Here is a 6841-nt window from a genome sequence, read left to right as displayed (position 1 = left end):
ATGTGAAGGATTTTGTTAATGCGCCGCTTAGATCCTGCTGCTGTGGTGAGACAACTGCCTCCTGAGTTTGTATTTCTACACAGTGTGGTACGAGGGTCCCAATAAAAAGGTTGTTTCCTCAGGTACCACCCAAAAGGAATGGAAAAAAGATATCCCGACACAATAAATCGACATGTTTCTGACAGCCACAATCTACATATTGCCATTTCCCCTTAAATACTTGCTTCATTTATTTGGAAAGACAACCGCTGTCAACATTGGGTGAGGACTGACGCTGAGGCCTCTTACTTCTATGAACCAAAAGACAGCTTGCATGAATTGTTAATCTCTCTGATGAATGATCATGACTTATTGATGCACTTCTACAGCAGAGGAAAAGTTAAGCCTGATAGTGCAATAGTGTCAGGGTCTATCTTTTGACTGTTACTACATTACAGTGAGTGGATGGATTGTATTTCAGGTGTCCAGTCTCTTAACAGCGGAGCCTAAGCTTGACAGCCCCTCAGAAGTTTCCCTTGGATCATATTTTGAGAGTCTCGAGGTAAAAGGTTTTAAGCCCGTGGCAAATATACTTCATGGCACTAAATGGGAAAGCAGCATCCGCATTAGTTCCTTTACTGTTCTGTGCGCCAGCAAACACCATCGCCACCGCAAATCTGACTCAAATGACTCTCCGGGTTCCCTTGGAAACCAGGTGCTCAGAGATCAGGAAAGATCCATTTCACACTCTAGCAGCAAGCGCCCCAGACAAAAAGGAGAGTTCGACAAAGGGGGAGCAGAGAGGAAAATGCGGATTAGCTGCACCGAAAGTGAAGGGATAAAACTAGTCTGACCTTAAAGATGGCCCCATTCTGGAACGTTTTGTCTGGAAATAGAATTAAAATGCTAACAAATTGGTTGAAAAATGTGTTGCAGGAAAGCAAATGCCCACAGTTTGTTTATGTGGAGCAAAAAAGCAGCGTTATCATTTATTAATGCAGCTTTTATTGTTATCATCAGTAAGTCAGGCGTGGATGCCAGTTCATAAGAGCAGAAAACTGGGTTTATTCAGACACAACATAAAAAGGGTGACAACTTGTTAGCACTGACAAGCAGGTTCTGTTTACTGACAACATCACAAGCAGGCAGTTTGAACTGTGGTTTGAGAATCTTTCATCAAATTTTTCCTGTGAGTAAATTTAGTCTGACGCAGGAGCTCGATTCATCCATTTGTGGTTTGAGTGAGTGGTTTAATGGTGTCTGTCTTGACCCTTTGTTTTCAAGCTCGGATGAATGTCACTTGTGCCGTTTTTAAAGCTTGTAACCAGTCAAAACGCCACTTTATTAAAACCTGTTTTTATGATTTACAGCATTGGAGTTTGAACTTGTTATTCAAGCCTCAAAACAACGTCACTTGACAACTGTAGTCAATGGGAGCTAACCTATTGCCATTGGTAGTTTGAATCAAAATAATACGATGAATAAGCCTGTTTCCTCATGATCCTATTATGATATCTCCGTTCCACCCTATGATGTAATTTTAGATCGTAAGTCCATCACAGATATCTCAGCGCCTTCATTTCAACGCATCCTGTTCAGATGTAACTGGCTATGGTAATTTCACTGTTCAAATGACATGTTTTCCCACACATATACAATTGTTATTCAATGTGTATACAATGAGAATGAAGGTTGACTTGTGGTATGAAGAAGGCATAGTGAATTTATTGTAAATACAAGCTTTATCTGTAATTCAAACGGTGAAAGCAAAAGGAAAACAATGCCCTCGTCCAGCTGCAGTCGTTTTAGTCTAACCTTGAATCAATGTTTCTGACTAAAACGCTGTAATAATTGTTAAAAAAGTTGAAAACAGCAGCTGTGTGGTTTGTTTTTCACTGGGAAAGCATAGATTCTCACTACAGTCAAACTAGTCGGAACATATTAACACACGAGTCCAATGTCTGCCCTTCCTCTGGGTGATTTCAATATTTTACAATGCACAACATTTGAATACCATTGGATTTAATTGCGAAAAAGCTGCTTGACCTCTGAATGCATAATTGGATGGCTGTTTACAGAAATTCCAGGCGTAGCAGTCACTTGGCTCTACCTGCGTTTTACTCACCAGAATTAGCCCTGTAAGTGACTCCTTGACACATGCGTTTGAAATGGTAAACAAGGACAATTCTGTGCCTACATGTTTCAAAATTTCAATTCGGGTCTTTCAAAATTAAGAGTATCTACCTGTATCTGTATCTACCAGCGTTGCAAAAAGGAAATTTCCCCGTGTGTGGACAATAAAGGAATATCTTATCTTATCTTATCTTAAACAAAGAAGAAATGCATAATGTGTTTTACTGGCATTTGTAATATGGTTTAAAAAAATATCAAGGAAGTGGACAGAAGCAAAAATGAAATCAAATCTTCCGCAGTTTGTTTTATTTAGCTTTTCTTTAAAATTTACCGATGCATGGTTCCTTCTTTAACATGAAATTTTATGTGTTACAAGAAACAGCGTACTTACAGTGTACTCGTTGCTTATTGCGGATTCACGTTTCATAAAACCACCAACTGCAATTGATATTTAACACAATCTAACACTGGAATGCCAGCTGTGCTTATTCTCAGCCTGGTGTGATGCTGGCAGTGAGGAGCCCGTATAGTGGAGTGGCCCTTCACCTCATGGGCATGATTCAGCTCACAGCGCGCTTATGGATATGTATACTTCAGTCAGGAACAGTCTGCACCCGACCAGATACTTGATGCTTGATGCTGGCCATTTCCATCTCGGATATAACAAAGGAACAAGTGATACAATGTCTTTATATGGTTGGGATGTAACCTCATGTTACAGTTAATCTACTAGTAGTTAAAGTATTCACCATTTCAATTATTTGAGTATTTTGAGTGTTAAAAAGCTGTAACTGGCTTATTCAATATATTGTTTAAAAATGTAATTGTTTCCTGTGTAATAGTACATCATTTATAACATTGCTGAAACACTGACTGAGGAGGCTTCAAAAACAAGTATTATTTTGTATTATTTATTCTATTTATTTATTTATATGGAGAAAACGCAGAGAAAAGTTTTATTTTTCATCAGTTAAAACACAACACAAGATATCCAACTAAAATGCCAGTGAAACATTCAACTCATATTGTATGTGCAAGTATGTTTTTATGCATTTGTTAATTATTAACAAATGCATAAAAACATACTTGCACATACAATATGAGATCAAATCATTTTAAAAAGTGCATAAGCTCTGTGGGTTGTACTCAATCAGTGCTTTAAAATCATTAAAAGGTGTTAAAGTGATGGAATTTAAAAAGTGTTTTGCAAAGTTGTTGAAAGCCTGTTTCCCTGTCTCTGTGTTGATACGATGGGATTGTAAGATAAAAATGTCCAGAGACCTCAAACAGGGAATATCTGATCTGATGTGCAATAAACTTGATAGATGAATAATCAGGCAAAATGCTGACTAGAGCCTTATAAACAGACAAAATGCAGTGCTTCAAACATTATTAGAGACAGAGATAATATTTGTTTTACCTCTGCAATGTTTTCACTGAGCCTCAAGAGTGATATCAAAACGGGCGGGGCTGAACGCGCTAACTTGTTTGCACAAATTAAGGTGCATTCACACTTGTCTTTATTATGTCATAAATTCAGCCTATTTCAGTCCCTTAAGTTGCCACGTCCTCTGGCTTTTGGTCTTTTTACAGGCCTCAAACATAAATGCAATGGGGAAAAGACAATACTAACAATATTTTAATTCAACTGGAGATAAACTCAGCATTGTAGACTTAATTATTAATTTAAATAATTAAACTACTCGCCTGGTAAACCAATTGACTTGTTTCTCCATGTATTCCATACGGAGAAATGGAATGTAAGAAAAAGATCCGTTTGGTTGACAAGGCAACTAAACTACCGGATTAGTGCCAGAAATATTACAGATTAAATGTTGTTAATTAGGCCCGAGCCCCAGCAGGGGGAGGGCCTATTGCTCCCGCAACGCTGCCGAAGGCAGCGTTGCAACTGTCTGACCAAACATGCGGGCGCAGCCCGCATGTTTGGTACCCCGTCGCCCCTGGCAAGTACAGTGAACTAGCCCATGCCGAAGGCATGGATCATGCATACTTACTCCTGCTATGACAGAAATAGTCAACAATTAGTGAATGGGCGTAGCCCATTCACTAATTGTTGACAACAGCAGCGCGAAGCGCTGCATTCCTCCAAAAACCCTCCTGGCATCGTCCCGTATGCGAGAATCCATGCCGCAGGCATGGGCCATGCTTGTATCTGCTCAAATCAATGGAAGTCTATGGGGAGTGGGCGGGGCATCCCGACGGAATAGGGAGTGACGAGCGCGTAAGCGCTCGTAATGATAATTCCACCCCATGGCGGCATCGGGAAGGCTTAGAGCTTTCAAACGATGTATCATTTGTTGTTATAGTAAAAACGGCTATATTGTTTTTGCTAAAAATATTATTATTATTATTATTATTATTATTATTTTTCTTGTTCTTCTTCAGCGCTTTGATCTCTAATTTGACCCCCTGAACATGCTCAAAAACTCACCAAACTTTGCCCAAAATTCAGAATCGGTGAAAAATTTTATTTTTTCTGGGCCATTTTTTTTTTCGTTAAAAAATGGCGCGACAGCGCCACCGACAAAAGTCAAAATACATTGCGCCTATGGGAGACGCCCCGAGGTCAACTTTGGCGTAAAGCTACGAAATTCGGGACACGCATTCCTCTCGTGAGGATAAACAAAAAAAAACATTGTGGCCACGCCCCCAAACTTACCCTATGGCCGCCATCTTCCTTTGAAAATGAAAACAAGCTGAGTTAGCCATTTTGTTTACGTCAAACTTTGACGAACTCCTCCTAGGGCGTTTTGCCCACCGACTTCAAAATCGGCGTACGTCCTCTGGACAAGTGGGGCATCTAAAGTTATTCAATTTTTTGAGATACCTTTTACGGTCTGTGTGCGGCGCAGCCGCAAAGTTGGACAACTTATTTTGGAATATTGCAGGTCTAAAAATTGCTCCCATTTGATCAAAACCAGTCAGATTAGGACCAAATTTGAATCAGTTGTTAAACTTTCTAGTTTGGACCAGTTTAGGCTGACAAAATTGAAATGGCAGTGATAGCGCCCCCTACAGAGTGACCTTTAAATTAACATTGAAGGTCAAAAATTAGTTTTACCAAAATTGTCTAAACTTTACCCAAAATTCTATTTTGCCGTCCCGATCACAAAAGCCAATCACAAAAATGCCTAAATTTTTACGCCGTAGTCGTAGCGATGACAGAAACCTCCCATGTTATCCCTATGGGAAAACCACAAAATCTCTCAAATTACCACATTTTTATGTTTTACACTTTAACGAAGTCCTCCTAGTGCGTTTTGCCCACCAACCTCAAAATCGGTGTACGTCCTCTAGACAAGTGGTGTATCTAAAGTTATCCAAATTTTAAGGATAACTTTTACGGTCTTTGTGCGACGGAGCCGCAAACGTTTCCCAGAATTCTGACTATTTGGCCTTCAGAGTGGCCTATAAACAATAGAGTTTTTCCAAATGACATGATATTTTGAACAAAATTCTAATTTGCCATCCTGATCATAAAAGTATGAGAGCCAAAGTCATATTTTGTACGGCGTAACCGTAGCGTTGACAGAAACATCCCATGTTATCCTTATGGGAAAATCGTAGAATCGCTCAAATCACCACATTTTTACGCTTCACACTTTAATGAACTCCTCCTAGGGCGATTGTCCGATCAAGTTCATATTTGGAGAATATCATCTACACAAGCGGGGCATCAAAACTTACCCATATTTTGATTCTAAGTGCTACGGTCTCTGTGTGGCGGACCCGCAAATATATGTCAGAAATGGGAAAACAGCGAAATCTCTAAAATCACCACATTTTTACGCTTCACACTTTAACGAACTCCTCCTAGGGCGATTGCCCGATCAAGCTCATATTTGGGGAAAATCATCTACACAAACGGGGCATCAAAAGTTATCCATATTTTGATTTTAAGTGGTACGGTCTCTGTGTGGCGGACCCGCAAATATATGTCAGAAATGGGAAAACAGCGAAATCTCTAAAATCACCACATTTTTACGCTTCACACTTTAACGAACTCCTCCTAGGGCGATTGCCCGATCAAGCTCATATTTGGGGAAAATCATCTACACAAACGGGGCATCAAAAGTTATCCATATTTTGATTTTAAGTGGTACGGTCTCTGTGTGGCGGACCCGCAAATATATGTCAGAAATGGGAAAACAGCGAAATCTCTAAAATCACCACATTTTTACGCTTCACACTTTAACGAACTCCTCCTAGGGCGATTGCCCGATCAAGCTCATATTTGGGGAAAATCATCTACACAAACGGGGCATCAAAAGTTATCCATATTTTGATTTTAAGTGGTACGGTCTCTGTGCCGTGGAGCTGCAAATATACTGTCACAAATGGGAAAAACGCCAAATCCTTGAAATGTTCACATTTACGCTTCACACTTTAACAAACTCCTCCGTGGGCAATAGCTCGATCAAGCTTTACTTTGGGAAAAATCATCTACACAAGCGGGGCATCAAAAGGTATCCATATTTTTATTCCAAGTGCTACGGTCTCTGTGCGGCGGCGCAGCAAATTTGACTGACACTTGTGTTCATTTGCACTGGATTGGCCATGTCCAATGTGTCGCCGTCTGTCAAGTTCTTTTTTTATTCAAGACACAATAAGGGCGCCATCTTTATCAAGTCGAAAGCGCAGAGTCGGAAGGCCGGCGGCCCGCGAGGGCCGTTGGATGCCGCTTGCGGCTTTAATTGTTATTGTCATA

This window comes from Eucyclogobius newberryi, unplaced genomic scaffold, assembly GCF_026437365.1.
Source record: "Eucyclogobius newberryi isolate DKJ021-1_F unplaced genomic scaffold, fEucNew1.0.hap1 SCAF_12, whole genome shotgun sequence".
Taxonomy (NCBI): domain Eukaryota; kingdom Metazoa; phylum Chordata; class Actinopteri; order Gobiiformes; family Gobiidae; genus Eucyclogobius; species Eucyclogobius newberryi.
This window is presented reverse-complemented; position numbering follows the sequence as displayed.